We start from the raw sequence: 23929 nt of genomic DNA, 5'->3' as shown, positions 1-23929 counted from the left end.
AATGTCGACGGTTCATCTCGCAAAGAAGGAAGTGGGGCCGGCCTCATCCTTACCTCTCCCGAGGGCGGCTATTTCAAATGTGCCCTTCGTTTCTTGTTTGAAGCAAGCAACAATGAGGCCGAGTATGAGGCATTGATAGCAGGACTCCACCTTGCTAAGGACATTGGCGTCAGCCACCTCCGAGTATTCAGCGACTCCCAGCTCATCGTCGGTCAGATGACGGGGGACTTCGACGCCAAAAAAGACACAATGCGAGCTTACCAGGATATGGCACTCCCCCTTATTCGCCTCTTCAATACCTTCCACATCAGGCACATACCTCGGGCGGAAAACTCCAAAGCAGACGAGATGGCTCAGCTGGCCTCTGCTGACCATCCTAATCTCAGCCATGATGTCCGTCTCGAATACCTACACCACCCGGCCATTTCACCCGACATGCAAGCTGTATAGTTCATCCAAAACGAACCCATCCCTTAGGCATCCGACATTCTCCTATTCTTGACCACAGGGGCACTCCCAGATGACCAACAGCAGGTAGCTAAAGTCCGATCCCGAGCGTCCAATTACATCATTGTCGATGGTATATTGTACAAGCGCGGTTTTTCCCGGCCATATCTACGGTGCCTCAATCCAGCTCAAGCAACTTATGTAATGCAAGAGATCCATTAAGGAATTTGTGGTAATCATTCAGGCGGCAGGTCCCTTGCCCACAAGATACTCCGTACTGGGTATTTTTGGCCAACTCTTAATCAGGATGTAACCGATTTCATGCTCAAATGCGATAAATGTCAACATTTTGCCAACATCCCCCATGCTCCTCCTACAGAGTTAATCACACTCTGCAGCCCTTATCCGTTTGCCAAATGGGGGATCGACTTGGTTGGTCCACTTCCCACCGGTCGAGGCCAGACCAAGTTCGTGATTGTCGCCATTGATTATTTCACCAAGTGGGTCGAGGCCGAACCCCTTGCCACAATCACCGAGCGGAACACCACCAGGTTTATTTGGCAATCGATCGTTTGCCGATTTGGCATCCCTCAAGCCATCATCTTCGACAACGGCAAACAATTCGATAACACGAAGTACAGAAAATTTTGTGCAGATCTCCAAATTCAACCATGCTTCTCTTCTCCCGGTCATCCCCAAGCAAATGGCCAAGTCGAGGTCACCAACCGTTCTCTTTTGAAAATTATCAAAACTAAGCTCGAAGCTGCTAAAGGCCTTTGGGCTGAGGAACTACCAAATGTAATCTGGGCTTACCGAACCACCGCTCGCACTCCCACTGAGGAAACCCCTTTTCGCTTAACATATGGCGTTGAGGCGGTTATTCCTGTAAAAGTCGGTCTACCCACCCCCAGGGTTTTACATCCGGATCTCGCCTCAACCGAAGAGCTCCATCGAACAGACCTGGACCTCATCGAAGAGCTTAGAGAGACTGCTGCTGTCAGATTGGCTTCGTACCAGCAGAAAATGAGAACACACTACAACCGCAGAGTTCGACCACGAGAGTTCTCTGTAGGGGACCTTGTTTTGAAAGAAGCGACTCTTGCCACAAAGAATCCAACCGAGGGCAAACTAGCAGCCAAATGGGAGGGACCCTACGTTGTGAAAGCCCGACCACGACCAGGCACTTACCGACTTCAAGACATGGAAGGCCGAGACCTCCCCCATCCGTGGAATGCAGAACATTTGAAGCGTTACTATCAATAAGTTCATACTTTTGTATTGTCAACATTGTTATATTTTCCTCTTTAATACGTAATGCAAATTTCGACCGAAGTTCTCAGCTTTTCTAATTCAACCGTCTGTATGTCGCTCCCATGGCATTTTCACTTGCAGCACTCAAAGCCTTAGCCAGACTGAGCACTCAAAGCCTCGGCCAGACCGAGCACTCAAAGCCTCGGCCAGACCGAGCACTCAAAAGCCTCAGCCAGACTGAGCACTCAAAGCCTCAGCAGACCGAGCACTCAAAGCCTCGGCCAGACTGAGCACTCAGAGCCTCAGCCAGACTGAGCACTCAAAGCCTCGGCCAGACCGAGTACTCAAAGCCTCGTCTAGACCGAGCACTCAAAGCCTCAGCCAGACTGAGCACTCAAAGCCTCGGCCAAACCGAGCACTCAAAGCCTCAGCCAGACTGAGCACTCAAAGCCTCAGCTAGACCGAGCACTCAAAAGCCTCAGCCAGACTGAGCACTCAGAGCCTCAGCCAGACTGAGCACTCAAAGCCTCGGCCAGACCGAGCACTCAAAGCCTCGGCCAGACCGAGCACTTAAGGCCTCGACCAGACTGAGCACTTCAAAGCCTCAGCCAGACTGAGCACTTCAAAGTCTCAACCAGAACTGAACACTCCATGCTGAGATCATCCTATCCACGAAATTTCGTAAAGTAGGACCACATTTTTAACACTCAGTCACATTTTGAAACTTATTCACAATTCTGGACCACGTTTTTACTTAGTTAGATTCCAAAGGTGTTCTCACGTATTTCATTTACTAATCAGATTATCCTCTACAAGTTTACAATTAACCGTTTAGTTACGATTTGCAACCTACTTTTCTGTCCTCATCCATGGATTCTTCATCCGTACTTGTTAAACTGGAAGTACTAACCCCATTCGAATATTATGTTCTACAATTTCATAATCCAATTTTTCAATAAACCACTATCATCCTTTCAATTTTCATACAAATCCAATCTCACTCTGCAGGAAGGAACTTTTAACTTAACTTTGCACGAAATTTTTATTGCTCAATTTTTATGACCAGTTTTTATGACAAGACTTCGTTCATTTTAGACAACACAGGCCAACACAGTCAACTGACAACATAAACGAAATTTTATTCATTTACAATGTGTACACAAGTTCATTACAAAACAACATCAACGAAATTTTATTCATCTACAATGTGTACACAAGTTCATTACAAAACAAAAAAACAAAAAAAACAAAAAAAACAAAAAAAAAAAAAAAAAAAAAACAAACAAACAAACAAACAAAGAGAAGGGGCTCTTCATCTCCCTTGGTCATTCCTCCTCGCTGGATACAAGCTTTTCTTCTTCAACGCCCTCGTCCAGGGGGGTCTGGGCCACATCATCTTCACCAATCGTTACACTACACAGGTCCAAGTCTAGGAACAACTCTTCAGCTCTGCGTTTGAACATCTTACAACCGCTGTCCCAGAACTCAGCCATTTCGTGCTTGTAGAAGTCTGACTGCTGGAAGTTCTCAATAACTTCTGCCTCCGTCCTACCTCCAGCAGTCGTCCTTGATGGGCCCACCCCCCTAGATTCTTGCCCAGCCAGATTCCTGGCGACTGCGGCATCTACTGCCATCTGAAATTCGGGAGACCCTTTGTATTGCTCTACTGCTGCGACGCACAGATCGGGGTAGGCTGCCCTCTCAAAAGCCGCCTTCTCCCTCTCTTCGTCCAGCTCTCTCTGCAGGACCCCCCTTTCAGTAACCGCCGTTGCCCTTTCCTCTTCCACTCCCTTCCTCAGACTCTCCATCTCCGCCATCGCCTTCGCCTTCTCTGCTTCCAACTCCCTCACGAGCCTCCCCTTCTCCTCCTCTGCTTTAGCGCGCTCATCCCCCAACTCCTTCAACAGATCTCCAAATCTGGCATCTGCCTCATCTTTTTGCCTGACCAACTCTTCATTGCTGCTCATGGCCTCTTCATGCCGCTCGACCGCAATGGCGCAGGCTCTTTCAGACTCCTCCAACTTTTTCTGTTCGCCAGCCAGTTGGAACTCGAGCGACACGACCTTACGGCGTGTGTCCTCCAACTCCAACTTGACTGCTTGCAACTCAGCATGGGCAGTCTTCCAGTCGGCACTCTCCTTCTTCAACTTGGCCAACTGGGCCTTGGCCTCTTCAGCTCTTAGCTTGGCAGCCCCTGCTTTCCTTAGAAGGGCCCCTGCCAAGGTGGTTACCTCCATTTGGGCGGAGCATAACCCCCTCAGCAGGTCAGCCTCATTGAATCCAAAGGCCGAGCGCAGGGCTGTCTCCTCCACAATCTTCACCAAGCGATCTGCCCCCGCCCTGGTTGGGCCTTCTTCTCCCTCCAACCTTTCAGCTACCGCGCGAGCGTGGTAGATTGCCGTGGCGAGACGAACCCCTCCTTCTTGGGGTGTAAGGCCCCTTTGGGTCTGCTCCCTCCCGCTCGGCTCAGCCTCAGTCAAACCAACTCTTACTTGCACTGTTGGGGCAGTCTCCACAACCTCCAGTGTTAGGGTGACCCCCACCACCTCTGGGGTATCCTTGGCCACAGGGGCCTCCACTTCAGCTAGGGCCACCTTAGCCTTCTTGGCCCCAGACTCATCTGCAGCTCCCTCTGGGGCACTCCTCTTCTTTTTCTTCTTCTTCTTCAAAGCCTCCCCCTTCTTTCTGGCCTGTTCTTTTACAGGATCTACTGGGGGTGGTCGTGGCTCAAAACTGCTTAAGTCCTTCCCCCCTAGCGGCCTTGGGCGTGGTCGGATCCTCTCTCGCGCGATCGGTTGAGGCGGTCGGTCTCCTCGCGTTTCTTTCAACTTCATGGCTTTGGCAAGTATGGTCTGATCCTCTGCTTCCTGAACTTCTCTTCTCGCCTCCAATTCTGCTCGGTCGAGGTCCCCACCCCTCGGCTGCGGTCCCAACCCTGCCTCAAACAATGCGGACGGCTGAACAAGCTCGTCCTATTTGGCCTTCTCTCTCTCCCTCCACTCCTTCACCCTCTTCACCCTCTCTTCCGCCGCTGCCCCCAGTCTTGACTCCATCGACCCAATGGGCACCTTCCAGATGGTGCGCACTCCCAGTCCCCCATTAGCAGACACGTAGAACCACCGTGGCCACCACCCCTTGATCGATGTCGGCAGCCCCGCCACCAACCCCCTCCCCATCACTGCCTGTAAGGTGACCCACGTCTCTTGCTGCCCCGAAGCCTTATAACAGGAAAAGAACTCGTCTACCGCCATGGCTTCCCCTCCATTCGCCTTGGGCCACGCGCTAGCACAGGCCAGCAAAATCTTCCATGCATTGGGTATCAATTGCCCCGGTGCTACCTCTAGACGGTTCAGTACGTCAACCACCACTTGGGGCAGTGGCAACCTCAGCCCACCTTTTAGCGCCTCCTCGTAAAGGGAAAACTCCCCCAGCCTGGCATCAGACGGCCTTTCCCTTGATGTTGGCAGCAATAACTCCACCTCAGCCGGAATCTGGTATTTTTCCCTGATAGCCTCCAAATCCGCCGCAGTAATCGTGGATTGTCAGCCTTAGTGTGCCACTGATCCAGCTCTACCTGGCTTATTGGCCTTGGAGCCAATATCAGGGCCGACGCCTGCGATTGTCCCACCGGTTCCCCCACTCCCACCATTCGTGTCTCCGTCCTATATCGTGCCGCTAGCTCCTCTGCATCATCGTCTCCCAGGGGGTCCACCCTCACATTCACCACTTCTTCTTGTGCCATTTCTAGGGTTTGCTTATGAATCACTTCTAACGCAGGAGCAAGGAACTTGAGAAAATGTTGCACAGGTATGTCGTACGTAATGAAAGAATTAACACTTGGGTATTTTGAGTTTTTGTAAAAAGGTAGGTGAAACGAATCATACCAAAACCCACGGTTTACCCGTATTCCATGGATCCCAATTAATTTTCGCCCGTTTAAAAACCTTTCAAATCAACTGCCAAAACCGCCTTTTCAAAACCCCCCCTCGTGACCTATCGTTTCATTTCTACTCCAACGCTTCATTTCCCCCACGATATTGCCACGTGTATGGCCACGATGCATTGTCCCCTCCCCTTACCCTGTCCTTTCCATTTCACATCATCACATGGTACGCTCCCCCTTTTTTTGAGCCCCGCGCCGTCCTGGTCGGCACGCCCCACGCTCGGACCCCCCCCCGCTCGGCCACCCTTGCGGTCGGCACGCCTCGCGGTCGGCACGCCTCACAGTCGACCCCTCCCGCTCGGCCACCCTTGCGGTCGGCACTCCTCGCGGTCTGCACGCCTCACGGTCGACCCCTTCCGCTCGGCCGCCCTCACGGTCAGCTCCCCCCGCTCGGCCATCCTTGCAGTCGGCACGCCTCACGGTCGACCCCTCCAGCTCGGCCACCCTTGCGGTCAGCACGCCTAGCGGTCGGCAAGCCCAACGGTCGGCCTCTCCGCTCGGTTCGCACTTCTCTTCCTTATTACTATTCCCTTCGTTGGACTAAAGCTACACTCGGAAATGGGGGACTACTGACACGGATAGACCCATAAGGCTTACAGCCTACAGCAAACAACCCCAAGCCCATCGCTTGGGACCCATAGCATAACCCGACTGGCAAAGCCCAGGACAGCTGGAGGCCATCTGGGCATAGAGGGCCAACGACATTCGGGCACATGGCAGGTGAAACACAGGCCACATCAGCAGACAAAGATCTGCAGAGTTGTTGCCACAACATATCACCATTAATGCAGCCCATCACAGCATTTATTACGACAACACCTCCCCGTCGGAACAGAGCCCCCTCACCCTGAACAAGGTAAGCTACGGCACAGGCTTTCGACGGGAGGGGGCACGCCGCAAGGGATAGTGAAATGATTACCAAAGGATATAAGCAAGAATCAAAGACAAGAGAAAGGTTAAGCTTTTCTATCTCTCTCTCTCTCTCTCTCTCTCTCTCTCTCTCTCTCTCTCTATTTCCTTCTTCCTCTACTGATTTGCTCGCCGGAGGGTTCACTGGGGGACTACCCCGTTCCCCTTTGGACTTGCTTGTAGGTAATCTGGTGGAATCATCCGCCCGGATCGGAACTTGAAGAGCTTGGACCAGCCCGATCCATCCACCCAAGACGAACTGCATCATCAATTACAATTGTGACTTTTGGGTTATTTCCCCCAACCGGTAGCCCCTATGTCAGAGGAGTCAAACTTAGAGACTTCTCCTTTACGCAGAATCATACTATCACGTAACTTGGTATGAAGAAATTTATAAGTTTGATGATAGGTGTGTTTTAGTTTATTGCAGCTTGGAGAGATTAAAAATAACCTAACCTAACTTGGAACTCAAACTATGCATTCTCTTTGTACACACTCTTAACAAAAATATTAAAAAAAATAAAACAAAACAAAATCAAATGCAATCTCCTTGGTGTAGTGAAGAAGAGCTCAAACAACACAAATGGGCAATCTTTTAGGTTGAATTTTCCAAGCACAAGACTTTTGCTTTTGATGTGATTTGCTTTAAATGAAATTAATTAATTTTGTACAAAAAAGTCAGTATAAAACATTTGTTATGTAGCATTACTCTTACCATTACACGCATAATTTAACAGGTTGCAAATTTATTAGCTTGCATTTAGGTAATGAATTTAAATAGGGATTAAAAAAATTATAAAAAAAAAATGAATTTGAATAGAAATTTTAAAAAATTGCTAGAAAAAAACTGTTCAACATGTTATTTCTTCATTTTTCTCTCACATTTTTCTTTATTTTAAATTTTTATTTAAATTCATAGTTTTAGTACAGCACAAATAATGCCATCAGAATAGGACTAAAATAAATTTTGAAAAAGACTTGAACCTAATCCCGTACATCAAAAGAAAAAAAAGACAAAAAAAAAATAATAATAATTGTCCATGAGAAGCACATGTAAACCAAGTGATACAACCAACAGGCCATTTTAATTGGTAAAGGAATTTGTTCTTCTCCTTATTAATTAGGATTTGAATCTCTTACTACTTAAGTAGAAGTCCGACGGCTTAAATAAATTGACTACTTTTTCTCAATTTGACTTGTAAGAATAGATCCTAAAAATCTTGCCTTAAGCCATGTTTGATTGGGGATTTGAGAGGGTGGATTGGATTACCAATCCGTGTGACCCACCAAACCCTTGTTTGGATACAACAAAATGTCATAGGATTAGTAGTGAAGGGGGCTTAGTAATATCCCTATGTAGGAGGATTAGCTTGAGTGAATTTTAGGTAGGATTAGAAAAATAATGTGGGAATTGAGTCTATTTTATATAAAAAATTTAGTTTTTTAATTTTATTTTTTTTACCAAGTGCACCTATTTATTTTAATATTTGTTTTAGTTTTTTTTAATATAGGAATAATTTATTTATTTATTTTATATAAAAATAATTTAATAATCTCATCACTAATTATCTCACACACTATTATCAAAACAAACACACTTTTACTTAATTTCCTCACTAACAATTCACATATTAACAATCTCTTCACTAACAACCCTCTCACTAATAATCGCATCCAACCTAATCCGCCAAACAAATGTTTCCTTAGGCCACGTTTGATTGGGGATTTGGGAGGATGGATTGGATTACCAATCCGTGGGACCTACCAAGCTCTTGTTTGGATGCAACAAAATGACATAGGATTAGTAGCGAAGGGGGCTTAGTAATCCCCCTACGTATGGGGGATTAACTTGGGTGAATTTTAGGTGGGATTAAGAAAATAGTGAGAGGATTGAGTCTACTTTATATAAAAAATTTATTTTTTTATTTTATTTTTTTACCAAGTGCACCTATTTGTTTTAATATTTGTTTTAATTTTTTTTAATATAGAAATAATTTATTTATTTATTTTATATAAAAATAATTCAACAATCCCATTACTAATCATCTCTTACACTATCATCAAAACAAACATACTTTTACTTAATCCCCTCACTAATAATCTACGCATCAACAATCTCTTCACTAACAATCCTCTTATTAATAATCTCTTCTAACATAATCTATCAAACAAACGTGACCTTAAGGTGTTCTAAACATCAAATAAATAAATAAAAATGTAACCGGGGGATGTAAGTCCAACACTTTTGCATGCATGCGCCGAACATAATAATCACATTCATGAAATTATTACGCCGAACATAATAATCACATTCATGAAATTATTATCAATGAATGAATGAGGTAACATAATAATAATTAGTTTTTTTAATCAAAAAATGAAAAATCCACTAAGTTATTTGTTAATAGTAAGTAAGTTAAACATCACGTCAATGTTTTCTCTTATAAAAAATAATTTTTTTAATAACTTTTCCAACACATTATCTTTTTTCTTTTTCTTTTTTTATAATAAGAAAATATTATAAAAGCTTAAACAGAATTAGTACATATTTTCACACATACAAGTCTGGGAAATATGGTTCCAATAGAATTAGTACATATTTTCACACTAATAAATCTAGGCATAGTAAGGCCTCGTTTGTCAAGTGATTTTTTTAATTAAAAAGTCATTAAAAAATTAAAAAACCAACATCTCATACTAAAAAATCAAAGATTCTGTTTTTTCTCTACTTTTTATACATCTTTTCGTTAAAAATCAAAAATTCATCCTAAATATATTAATTTTTTTTAACTCATATTTTAACCAAATAACTAAAAACAGATAAAGAGATCTTCATTCATCGAGCTGCGTTCTTTGACTAAGTGATCAGAAGAGTCATTTGCTTCACATAATATGTGCTTCACTTCCTTCACTCCTAGCTGGTAGCTTGGAAAAAAAGCCAAATAACTTGTCACTACTTTAATCCCACACAAATCACAAGATTTTTGGACTCCTTTCTTTTTCTTCCTTTTTTTTTATTCTTTTTTAGACTTATAGGAATCATAATTTTAAAACTAGGTTAATTTATCAATTATCTCACAATTTTAACTTATTAAAAAGGATAAATTACAGTAATCTCCTTTGAAATTTAGAGAATATAGTTTTTTTTTTTTTATAGCAAAGATAGCGTTAGTATATTAGTATAGTTAGATTACAACTTAAGGATGCGCCTCTGCTTGGAGAATATAGTAAGTCTCACAAATTTAATATAAATACATTAGGCTTTCTTAAAATTTTAATTTACATAATACTTAACCTCAGTTATGTTAGTCATCTTATGAATAGAAAATTGTTGTTGCCTTCTTTTTTGGATTAAAATATATATTTTATTTTATTTATCTTTATATCTTCACACAATCTATAATAGTTTTGGTCCCTTAATGTTACGAAAAGGTAGTCAGCATAATTATGCTAAAACTTCGAGACTTACTATATTTTTACCAAATATCAAGGAGGTTAGTGTAATTTATACTATTAAAAAATGTACCCAATAATATATACCAAACTAACATGCTACATTAGTATATTTTACAAACAATAATGTTAGCAGCACTAATTAACGTACCAACAAACATATTAATTTTTAAAAAAAAAAAAACAAATACAAAAATCAGTTAGACATACAACAATGTTACGAACATAAAAAGTAAACACAAAATAAAAGACATTTGTGTACTATTAGGGCATGTTTGATTGGAAGGATTAAAGTATGGGATTAGGATTATTAATCCGTGGGCCCAACCATCCTATGTTTGTTTTGACATTTGGTTTAGGACTATTAATCCAATGGATAATTAATCCAACAAATTTGTAGGATAATTAGTAATGGGGTAGGGGTGGGATAGTTAATACCACACTAATTTGATAGGATTATTAATACCTCACTATTAGTATTGTGAATCAAACATGGCCTTATGTGTTTGGTCCTTTGTACAGTTAGATTTCTTTAGACATAATATTATATGGAACACATGTATTTTATTTTATTTTTTAAGTACATTAGTGTTTGTAAACAATAATAATTTACCAAACTTTGAAAGATTTTGATGTTATTAGGAGGCTGGGTTTTTAGTGTTTGATTTCTGAATAAAAAAACAAAAAATAAAAATTATGACTTGAGTAGCTACTTATAGCCATATCTGGCCCAGGTTCAAAAGAAAAAGCTCAAATTCATATTCCATCAGTGGTATTAGAGCCCCGTTTGATCTTGAGGCCCATATCAAAGGCACAACCCATGCAAAGTAAGGGAGAAATATAATGATACTCCACCCAAAAAAAATAAAAGCCCTCACTATAGGGACGAGTAATTATTCAGTAGTCCCACAATATCATATGACGTGTCATTGTTTATGTAGTATTCCCAATCAATTATATAAGAAAAAAATTTAACAGATGGAAGCAAGGATCTTACAACACCAAAATTTGTAGTAGACCACCAACCAAAGATCTATGAAACATGGGTACGGATATGATACAATAAAATTTTTAAAAAGCAAGGTCCTAGGTACATTTGTAAAAAAAATATTTATTTTAATTTGAAATAATGCAAAAATTAGTTAATTGTTTAATTTGTTAAGATCCAACCAACCTTTATTATTTCTATTTCCGTTCAAAAAAAAAAAAAGAAGATCCAAATTACAATCCATATTTAATGCCAAAAGTAAATATATAAACTAAAATTAAATTTTATTATATTAAATAACTTACAAATCATAACTTCATTTTAAAATCATGCTAAGTAAAAAAATAAAAATAAAAAATAAATCTAATGAAATTAGTTTTACCTTTGTATTAGAAGAAAATACTGTTTTGACTGAGAAACAACACGACTTAGGTATACACTAAGTATGTTTAAGTACGTTAAAAATTAAAAAGAAAAAATTTGAATACGTATTTTGTATAACCGATATATATGTAGAAATACCATATAAAATACCAACATTCCATAAGTACTCAATACGAGTACAATATATTTATCAAACTATCCATGCTTCATAACCAAAGATTTATGTACAAAATTTATGCCAGACCAACAAAGGAAGATCTTACAAGAGCAATAAATAAGGAGCTACGACAAGTAATTAAAGAAAGAAAAATGTTTGGTGATTCGAATTTGTATAGCCTGAATGATTCGAATATGTCAAAACGACGTCGTTTTAAATCCAAAACGACATCGTTTTAAATCCAAAACGACATCGTTTTAAAACATTAGAATCATAAAAATTTGAGCTATCTAACATTGTTGTTAAAGAAAAACCTCTAACAAAATCTCAGAGGAGACCAAATACCTCTCTCCAAAGGCAGACCTGAGAAACAGTAAAGTTCAATAAAACTCCTTTTGTTTTCCATCGCAAATTTCCACTCAAATCCTTATTATTGGTCCAAATACAATCTACGAGGAGAATTGATGATTAAGAATTTAAGTGCAGTAATTCCCGGAAAGTCATTAGAATTTTATTTAGAAAAGAAATATATGATTTAGATTTGTTCAAAGTGTAATCCCATTATATAAGAATTGAATATGAAATACTTTGGCTCTATTTGTTTGTGCTCTGAAAATAGTTTTTAACACTTGAGTTTGAGCATGATGTTTGGTAAGAGTTTTGGAATTAATTTTCCAAAACTCTGCCGGAAGCTCTGTCTATATGTCAAAGCATTCTGTTTGTTGCAGAGGGGGCGTTTGAGGGAACGGGACGTCCGGCCGGTCGTTCGGCCGGCTGTCCGAAACAGTGAATTTTTTTTTTTTTTTTTTTTGCAATTGATTTATATAATCGGGAAAAATATTTTCTGAAAATTTTTAAATTTTTTATATGCTTTAAAATAATTTTGAGTTGTATGTTTAGTTATGAGTTGTAAATTTTTGTATCACATATCAAATGTCACATCAACAATTCCCCACTCAAATCAAACCTCTTTTCCAAAACTATTTTCAAAACTCTTTACCAAACAAATTTTCTACACTCAAACCATAATTCTACAACACACAAACTCAAAATATAACTCATACTCTCAAATCACATTTACAAAATACAACCAAACGCAGGCTTTGTTTTTCTAAATACTTTCATGTGAAAATAATATGGCATATGTATCTTATAATTAAAGAAAAAAATGACATAATTTCATACTTTATGAGTCATAACTAAAAAAATATCATAACTAAACACAACATTAGACGTAACTAAAGAATTCATAATTCATAACTAAAATAATATCATAATTAAAGAAAAAAATTAAACATGACTAAAGAAGAAAATAACATAACTAGAGATGCATATGGTGCACCCCTTTTACGCTATGTTTGGTTGGATGATTTGGAAAAGGAAATAGAAAAATTGGGTAAAATGTGAAAAAAAATATACTTATATTTCACATAATTTCATACACCTTTTCCTTTTTCCTTTCCAAATCCCTCCCAAAATCCCCCAACCAAACACAGCATTAAGGGTGTGTATATTAGAATTGGGATTGGCTTTCCTCCGGTCCCAAATCGGAATGAAGGGTCCGTGGGGCCCACCACGGGTCCCGTTTTAATAATCCAAACCGTTCAATGTATAAAACTCGTTCAGTACTATATGTCTATCACGTTGATCAGATAACGATAGCTACATGATCAAATCAGATTTCTATCAGTCGTTTATTTTTTCACTGTCCATTTTTTTATACAAAACTGCTTTGATCGCATAGGTATCGATATTCGATCGACGTGATTTTTTATAGGCATATAGTACTGGACGAGTTCTACACATTTAACAGTTCGAATTGTCGAAACGAGACCCATTGTCACGACCCGCTCTCCGTACCTAAGGGTTAAGCATCGTGATGACCAGTAACCGAAGTTACCTCCGGCCAAATCTTAAACAAATTAATAAACGCGAGCGGAAAAAATATTTAAATGAGGGTACTAAAATAATCATTAGAGCTTCTATTTAATTAACTTGTCACAACTGAACTATGTCTACAAAGTGCTTTGTACCTACCCCAAATGCTAGTTCTGACATGTTACCTAAAAGTGGTAAACAACTATAAGCACATGGCAGAGTGAGAAATACTATACTAAGAGTATAAGGGCATAAAATTCACCTTGGATAATTATGGCGCTAAACAGAGCTTGATATTAAAATGCATAATATATAATACGGAAATCATTTGACATATACTACACAAATTACGTAAATAACTATAACCACGGTACAGAACAGAACAGGGGTCACCAGAGTGACAATCCGAACAGGGGTCAATGGATCCATGACAAATAGGGGACCACAAAGTGGTCAAACAGGGGCCAATGGTTATTTAAGTCCCCCAATGCATGGGACTCCGTGGTGGCACTTACAAAACATAATTGTATATAAGGTCATAACCAAATATTCTTTAAAAGTAAAACAAACAGATCCATGGGTTTCCTTTTCACATATAAGGGTCAGAAAATAAATCATGTAACTGAAATATTTATAAAGTTTATAATAATTTATAAAACATAATTTGTATAAAATAAATAATGACAAGTCAAAACATAAATAAAGTATATTTTAGTAGCTCAAAATATAGTATAACTCACTTTAATTTTAATACCTCACTTTTTCTTTCCACTATCAAAAACTCTTTCGTCATCCATTATTTTTTCCTTTTTTTCTTCCTTTCTTTTCTCTCCTTTCTCTGCTTTTCCTTTCTTTCTTTCACACTTAGTCTCCGTTTGGGAAGTGGGTTAGCTTTTTGGCTTTTTGGCTTTTTTGGCTATTTTAGCCTGGGCTAAAAAGCTTGGTTTGGGAAGGACTTTTTGGCTTTTTAACTTTTATGACTTTTTTTGTAAGAGAAGAGTGTAATGATTATGGGTTGGATGTGATGCTTTGTTTGTTGTGGCTAAAATAGCCTATTTTGTCTTTTGTGGCTATTTTAGCCCTAACCTCGCTTGCCAAACAGACCCTAACTTTTCCTTCTCTCATTTCTTTCTTTCCTCTCAGAGTCAACTTCTCCCTGTTTATAGAGATTGAATTCGTGAGGCCCAAGCCAAACTGTCACAGGTCGCCTTCTTATTAATCTCCATTAATTCAAACTTATCCAAATTTAATTTAATTATTTATTTATACTTTGGTTCTTAAATTTTAATAATTATACTACTTTATAAAATTACGCATAATAATATATAATAAATTATATATTTTTTTAATTGTGATTAAATAATATTAATATAAATTTTACAGAATAATTAAAATTTTGAATTGTTACAATCTTCTCTCCTTTTAAAATTTTGTCTTCAAAACTTGTCATATGTGTAAACTATCCACTGCGCACTCTGATAAATATATATTAGACGATTAGTCCAATAGAAAATATTACCTCAAAAAAAAACTTTACGAAAAACAACTCACTGTCTAGTTGTCAAAAATGTTTGGGTCAAAATGAGAAACAATTGGTGACATTAAAAACTTTTCTTTAGTTTTGAAATAAAATAAAATAAAATAAAATAAGATCACAATTAAACAAGTGACTGAAAATGAAATGACAGAATCATATGCAAGATTTGAAAAAAATTGAGGTGAACTTTTCATTGATAGGAAATAGTTTCAAAATTAGTATTTTTAAAATTTGAATCCACTTTTTTTTTAAAAGTCGAAATAATTTTTTTTTAAAAATAGTGAATTGGAAATTTCATATATTTAATTATATTATAATTTTGATGGGTGCTTGAGCCCAATATCCTTTGTTTCTTTTCTTTCTTTTGCTATAACAAATATAAATTATATCTAACATCCTTCACAAATTATGCACACAAAAAAAAATATTAATATATATATATAATCATATAAAATTATAATATAATTAAATCGACTAACAAAATATAATATTTAGGGACTAATTACCAAATATCCTACTTCTTAAATGTGTGTGTCCTATGCTCCAATGATGATTTTTTTTTTTTTTTATAAATTATTGCTCTGATACCACTTGTCACGACCCGCTCCCCGTACACAAGGGTTAAGCATCGTGATGGCCAGTAACCGAAGTTACCTCTGGCCAAATCTTAAACAAATTAATAAACGCGAACAGAAGAAACATTTAAATGAGGGTACTAAAATAATCATTGGAGATTTTATTTAATTAACTTGTCACAGCTGAACTATGTCTACAAAGTGCTTTGTATCTACCCCACATGTTGGTTCTGACATGTCACCTGAAAGTGGTAAACAACTATAAGCACATGTAAGAGTGAGAAATACTATACTAAGGGTATAAGGGCATAAAATTCACCATGAATAATTATGGGGTTAAACAGAGCTTGATATTAAAATGCATAATATATAATACGGAAATCATTTGACATATACTACATAAATTACGTAAATAACTATAACCACGGTACAGAACAGAACAGGGGTCACCAGAGTGACAATCAGAACATGGGTCATCAGAGTGACAATCCGAATATGGGTCAATAGATCCATGACAAACAGGGGACCATAAAGTGGTCAAACAGGGACCAATGGTTATTTAAGTCTCCCAAAAGCGTGGGACTCCCGTGGTGGTACTTACAAAACATAATTGTATATAAGGTCATAGCCAAATATTTTTTAAAAATAAAACAAACATATTCATGGGTTTCCTTTTCACAAATAGGGGTCAGAAAATAAATCACGTAACTGAAATGTTTATAAAGTTTATAATAATTTATAAAATATAATTTATATAAAATAAATAATGACAAGTCAAAACATAAATAAAATACATTTTGGTATCTCAAGATATAATATAACTCACCTTAACTTTAATACCTCACTTTTTTTTTTTTTTTCAGTATCAAAAATCCTTTCATCTTCTATTATTTTCTCCTTCTTTTTCTTCCATTCTTTCTCTCCTTTCTCTCCTTTTTTCCTTTCTTTCTTTCACACTTTTTCCTTCTCTCATTTCTTTCTTTCCTCTCACAGAGTCCACTTCACCCTGTGTATAGAGATTGGATTCGTGAGGCCCAAGCCAAACTATCACGGGTCGCCATCCTATTAATCTCTATTAATTTAAACTTCTCCAAACTTAATTTAATTATTTATTTATACTTTGACTTTTAAATTTTAATAATTATATTATTTTATAAAATTAGATATAATAATATATAATAAATTATATATTTTTTTAATTGTGATTAAATAATATTAGTATAAATTCTACAGAATAATTAAAAATTTGAGTTGTTACAATCTTCCCTCCTTTTAAAATTTTGTCCTCAAAATTTGTCATATGTGTAAGTTATCCGCTGCGCACTCTAATAAATATATATTAGATGATTAATCCAATAGAAAATATTACCTCAAAAAAAAATTTTACAAAAAATAACTCACTGTCTAGTTGTCAAAAATATTTGGGCCAAAATGAGAAACAATTAGTGACGTTAAAAACTTTTCTTTAGTTTTGAAATAAAATAAAATAAAATAAGATCACAATTAAATAAGTGACTGAAAATGAAATGACAGAATCATATGCAAGATTTGAAAAAAATTGAGGTAAACTTTTCATTGATAGGAAATAGTTTCAAAATCAGTATTTTTAAAATTTGAATCCACTTTTTTTTTTAAAAATCGAAATAATTTTTTTTTTTAAATACTGAATTGGAAATTCTATATATTTAATTATATTATAATTTTGATGGGTGCTTAGCCCAATATCCTTTGTTTCTTTTCCTTCTTTTGCTATAACAAATGTAAATTATATCTAACATCCTTTACAAATTATGCAAAAAAAAAAAATTATTAATATATATAAAATCACAGTAACCGAAGTTACCTCCGGCCAAATCTTAAACAAATTAATAAACGCGAGCGGAAGAAATATTTAAATGAGGGTACTAAAATAATCATTGGAGATTTTATTTAATTAACTTGTCACAGCTGAACTATGTCTACAAAGTGCTTTGTGCCTATCCCACATGTTGGTTCTGACATGTCACCTGAAAGTGGTAAACAACTATAAGCACGTGTAAGAGTGAGAAATACTATACTAAGAGTATAAGGGCATAAAATTCACCATGAATAATTATGGGGTTAAACAGAGCTTGATATTACAATGCATAATATATAATACGGAAATCATTTGACATATACTACATAAATTACGTAAATAACTATAACCACGGTACAGAACAGAACAGGGGTCACCAGAGTGACAATCAGAACAGGGGTCATCAGAGTGACAATCCGAATAGGGGTCAATAGATCCATGACAAACAGGGGACCATAAAGTGGTCAAAAAGGGACCAATGGTTATTTAAGTCTCCCAAAGCGTGGGACTCCCGTGGTGGTACTTACAAAACATAATTGTATATAAGGTCATAGCTAAATATTCTTTAAAAATAAAACAAACATATTCATGGGTTTCCTTTTCACAAATAGGGGTCAGAAAATAAATCACGTAACTGAAATGTTTATAAAGTTTATAATAATTTATAAAATATAATTTATATAAAATAAATAATGACAAGTCAAAACATAAATAAAATACATTTTAGTACCTCAAGATATAATATAACTCACCTTAACTTTAATACCTCACCTTTTTTTTTTTTTTTTCACTATCAAAAATCCTTTCATCTTCTATTATTTTCTCCTTCTTTTTCTTCCTTTCTTTCTCTCCTTTCTCTCCTTTTCCTTTCTTTCTTTCACACTTTTTCCTTCTCTCATTTCTTTCTTTCCTCTCAGAGAGTCCACTTCACCCTGTTTATAGAGATTGGATTCGTGAGGCCCAAGCCAAATTATCACGGGTCGCCATCCTATTAATCTCTATTAATTTAAACTTATCCAAACTTAATTTAATTATTTATTTATACTTTGACTCTTAAATTTTAATAATTATATTATTTTATAAAATTAGATATAATAATATATAATAAAGGGATATTTTTTTTAAGGTCCCTGATATTATGATTTTACATTATAAAGGACATCAAATATTTTCATGATGTCTAAGGTTTCTCAACATCAATCCAGAGAAAATTCAAGTCAGAGAAAATTGGTCCAGAGAAAATTTGAAAATTTCTCCGGACTTCCCTAAACTTTCTAAATTTCTCTACTCTTTTTTTTTTGAACATAGGAATTCCCCTACCTCAACTCACTTCCTTACTTCTCAAAGGTGAGAAAGAAATGCAACTTCTCAAAAAAAATTTCCAGAGAAATTCTGGACTGCATAGAGAAATTCACTGAAAACCAGAGAAATTCTCATCTCCAATCCAGAGAAATTCACTTAACCCAGAGAAATTCTCCATTTCCAACCCAAACTAGAGAAATTCTTCCTCTCCAATCCAGAGAAATTTCCCTTCTCTCTAGAAAAAAATGAAATTTATCTGAACAAAATTGTTTGTTTTTGTATAGGATCTTTTCTCTATGAAACCAGAGAAAATTCAAATCCTTTACCAGAGAAAATCCAAAATCTTGACAAACTGAACTGTATTATATTAACAAAAGTACAAGACTTGAATTTTTGGATATATATGTATATAAAAGAAACATGAATATGGGTTTCTATTGGACACCTTCTTAGCTTTTAGGTTTTCTCTAATGGGTATTTTTGTTACCTGTCAACACAGGTGTGAAAACTATGAACTGCAAGTCGGCACAGAGAAAATTCATACGTCCAGAGAAAATTCACACATCTGGAAAAAATTCATAGTCCAGAGAAAAATCACACATCAAGAGAAAAATCACACAATCCAAAGAAAATTCAATCTGATTTGCTTACATACTCGGCCTGTGACGAGAGCAAGCATTACCTGAGCTGCTTGTGAAATAGCAACAACTCAAGTGCTGCACCTAACCGAATAAATGGCTAATCTGAACTTCAGTAAATTTACATAAGATTGAGATATCAAGGAATAAAACCAAACAACAGTTGTCGTAAAACCACCATGTACTGGATAATAGCAATTTGGGTTGTTCACCATACATGTCAATATTATCTTCTCGCTCTCTCTAATTCTGTTTCTGACAAATATTCCACTTCTGAATTGCCTTAACATTAGCGAATATCAGAGGCTTGAGTGAAAGGTGCAAGCAGGCACAGCGATAGAAGCAAGGAAACAACAAGACTGAAGTGAAACACCGCCATGGATCGCCCAATCTGTCTCGATCAATGAGTGTATATCTTTTCTCTATATATATATATGCATGAATAAAATTGAAGGAGTTTCAGGGAAATGAGAGGATAGAGAATACCATGAGAGAAAAAGAGACTGGTAGATTGGTGGGGGATGAATGTTAGCTGCTCGGATCATCCACCAACTGGTATGTTTTCGTAAGAAACGGTGCCGGAACTGACCTCTGCCCCATCTCCCACCCAACAAATCAATCAATCGATCAATCTCTCACTAAACCCACAAAAAATAATCTATGAAATCAGAACAAATCTGAAAAAACAACATAATAATCTAGTGAAACAAGAAAAAATCTGGGGAAAACTCGAATTTCCCTAGTTTTGTTTTTGGGGATGTTCAAGTATTTGTTGTTTAGAAGGAACCACTAAAGAACAAGAAAGCAGTGAGGAACTCCTAACCCCAGCAATAGAACCCAGAAACGAATACTCGAGAGTGCGCCAGATCTGTGATAGAATGCTTCACTTTGTGTAGATATCTTATATCACACATTCCTATATTTCATTGTGAATTCGCAGAATCATAGTTGCAAAAGTGGCAGTATTTGAGTTGTCTGAAATTGTCGGGTCCTCAGTGTAGCCATCATATTGTCCAACAACAACCTCAAAATGAACTTGAGATTATGAAAAAGCAGGAGAGACTCGATGGCCACCATAGAGAGAGAGAGATGAAGCAGGTTCTGGAAAATTTTAGAAGTAGAGTGTTTATAATAATGGGGAAGAAAGAAAGAAGGTTGAGTTTGGGGATTTGGAGGAGTAGAAGAGAGTAGCGAGATTCCGGCGGTGGTGGTGGTGGTGAGAGTGGTGTGAGATGGGTGAGTTTAGGAGTGGGAATGGGGTGAGGGACCTTAGACTACAAAAGAACAGATTGTGGACCTAATCTATTACTAAAAGTTGGATAGGGACTTTAGACCGATTTCCCCTATAATAAATTATATATTTTTCTAATTGTGATTAAATAATATTAGTATAAATTCTACAGAATAATTAAAAATTGGGGGATGCACCAATAAATCCCAAATTAATAACTTATGCACTGTTTAGTCCTAAAAGTTTTCTTATAGACGGAAAGGTCCCATTACAATGTTAATAACATCAGATACAATGTTAATAACATCAGAGTCATGTTACAAACATTGGATTTCAAACATCTAATGTTCATCAAATTTCAATAATGTTTGAAAATATAGGATGAAAAACATCTAATGTTCATCAGATTTCAATAAATTTTGAAATTATAGAATGAAACATCAGATCATTTACATCATTCACATCAAGTTGATGTAAAAATAGGACTAAATGGAGCATAAGAAAACTTTTAGGACTAAATGGTTCAACGTTTCAAAAACTAGGACTTATGGGTAAATTTTCCTTAAAAATTTGGGTTGTTACAATCTTCCCTCCTTTTAAAATTTTGTCCTCAAAATTTGTCATATGTGTAAGTTATCTGCTGCGCACTCTAATAAATATATATTAGATGATTAATCAAATAGAAAACATTACCTCAAAAAAAAACTTTACAAAAAATAATTCACTGTCTAATTGTCAAAAATGTTTGGGCCAAAATGAGAAACAATTGGTGACGTTAAAAACTTTTCTTTAGTTTTGAAATAAAATAAAATAAAATATGATCACAATTAAACAAGTGACTAAAAATGAAATGACAGAATCATATACAAGATTTGCAAAAACTTGAGGTAAACTTTTCATTGATAGGAAATAGTTTCAAAATCAGTATTTTTAAAATTTGAATCCACTTTTTTGTTAAAAGTCGAAATAATTTTTTTTTTTAAATACTGAATTAGAAATTCTATATATTTAATTATATTATAATTTTCATGGGTGCGTGAGCCCAATATCCTTTGTTTCTTTTCCTTCTTTTGCTATAACAAATATAAATTATATCTAACATCCTTCACAAATTATGCACAAAAAAAAAATATTAATATATATATATAATCATATAAAATTATAATATAATTAAATCCACTAGTAAACTATAATATTTAGGGACTAATTACCTACTATCCTACTTCTTAAATGTGCGTGTGTCCTATGCTCCAATGATGATTTTTTTTTTTTTTGTACATTATTGCTCTGATACCACTTGTCACGACCCGCTCTCCGTACCCAAGGGTTAAGCATCGTGATGGCCAGTAACTGAAGTTACCTCCGGCCAAATCTTAAACAAATTAATAAACGCAAGCGGGAGAAATATTTAAATGAATGTACTAAAATAATCATTGGAGCTTTTATTTAATTAACTTGTCACAGCTGAACTATGTCTACAAAATGCTTTGTGCCTACCCCACATGTTGGTTTTGACATGTCACCTGAAAGTGGTAAACAACTATAAGCACATGGCAGAATGAGAAATACTATACTAAGAGTATAATGGCATAAAATTCACTATGGATAATTATGGGACTAAACAGAGCTTGATATTAAAATGCGTAATATATAATACGGAAATCATTTGACATATACTACATAAATTACGTAAATAACTATAACCACGGTACAGAACAGAATAGGGGTCACCAGAATGACAATCAGAACAGGGGTCAATGGATCCATGATAGACGGGGACCACAAAGTAGTCAAACAGAGACTAATGGTTATTTAAGTCCCCCAAGGCGTAGGAGTTCTGTGATGGTACTTACAAAACATAATTGTATATAAGGTCATAACCAAATATTCTTTAAAAGTAAAACAAACATATCCATGGATTTCCTTTTCACAAATAGGGGTCAGAAAATAAACCACATAACTGAAATATTTATAAAGTTTATAATAATTTATAAAATATAATTTGCATAAAATAAATAATGATAAGTCAAAACATAAACAAAATACATTTTAGTAGCTCAAAATATAATATAATTTACCTTAACTTTAATACCTAACTTTTTTTTTTTTTCCACTATCAAAGACCATTTCGTCTCCATTATTTTTTCCTCTTTTTCTTCCTTTCTTTTCTCTCATTTCTCTCCTTTTGCTTTCTTTCTTTCTTTCTTTCACACTTACTTTTCATTCTCTCATTTCTTTCTTTCCTCCCATAGAGTCAACTTCTCCCTGTTTGTGGAGATTGGATTCGTGAGGCCCAATCCAAACTGCCATGTGTCGTCTTTCTATTAATTTTTATTAATTTAAATTTATCTAAATTTAATTTAATTATTTATTTATATTTTGACTCTTAAATTTTAATAATTATATTATTTTACAAAATTACGCATAATAATATTTAATAAATTATATATTTTTTTAATTATGATTAAAAATATTAGTATAAATTCTACAGAATAATTAAAAATCTAGATTGTTACACCATTGGTGAGACCCCACAGGCCTAACAATATCATCCAATCTCACGGACTAGAGGAAAGCCAGATCCGTTAAAATTTCCCACATTTATGAATACCCAAAATTACTCATAACATCTTTTTTTTTTACAAATTGATAAGACATTAAGTTATTCCTATCATTTAATTAAACTAACTCATTTCAAATACCAAATTTAATATTATATATACCACAAGAGTCTATAAAAATAATTTGTTACAAAATAAAAATCTCTCAACAGTCAACACATATGCCTCCGTTTGGCAAGTTGGGTTGGGAACTTTTTTGACTATTTTAGCCACAAAAAATAAAATAAGTTATTTTAGTTACAAAAAATAAAATATCACATCAAACCCATAATCATTACACTCTTATCTCACAAAAAAAAAGTCAAAAAACAAAAAAATTCTTTCCAAACCAAACTTTTTAACCCATGCTAAAATAACCAAAAATCCAAAAAATCAACTCACTTCTCAAACCAACCCACAATATCTTCAAAAAGTGACTAAAGATGATAGGACAAATCCACAATTTATTACAAACTGAAACAAATATATTTTTTTCCCATGTAACTAACATAAAAAAGTTATAAAAAACAAAAAGAAAAGTAAAAGTATTAGAGAGCTTGAGTCAAATTAGTGTGTCACAAATTAGTGGGTCATCTATTGGACTAAAGTGTATAGATATTACACAATGAGGTAAATGGAACAAAAACGAGTCATTGTTAAGCTGCAGGGGACTATCATGTTTAATAAATTAAAGAGACTAATTGACTAAATTTTTTGCACAAAATTTACTTACTATCTAACGTGGCACTTTATAAAATTCTCTTATTAAAATTTATCAAATAAAATCTATGTTAGATAT

Source organism: Camellia sinensis, chromosome 7, assembly GCF_055761805.1.
Source record: "Camellia sinensis isolate YWXY chromosome 7, ASM5576180v1, whole genome shotgun sequence".
In the NCBI taxonomy this organism is placed as follows: domain Eukaryota; kingdom Viridiplantae; phylum Streptophyta; class Magnoliopsida; order Ericales; family Theaceae; genus Camellia; species Camellia sinensis.
The sequence above is the reverse complement of the archived record's forward strand: the minus strand, read 5'-3'. Positions refer to the sequence as shown.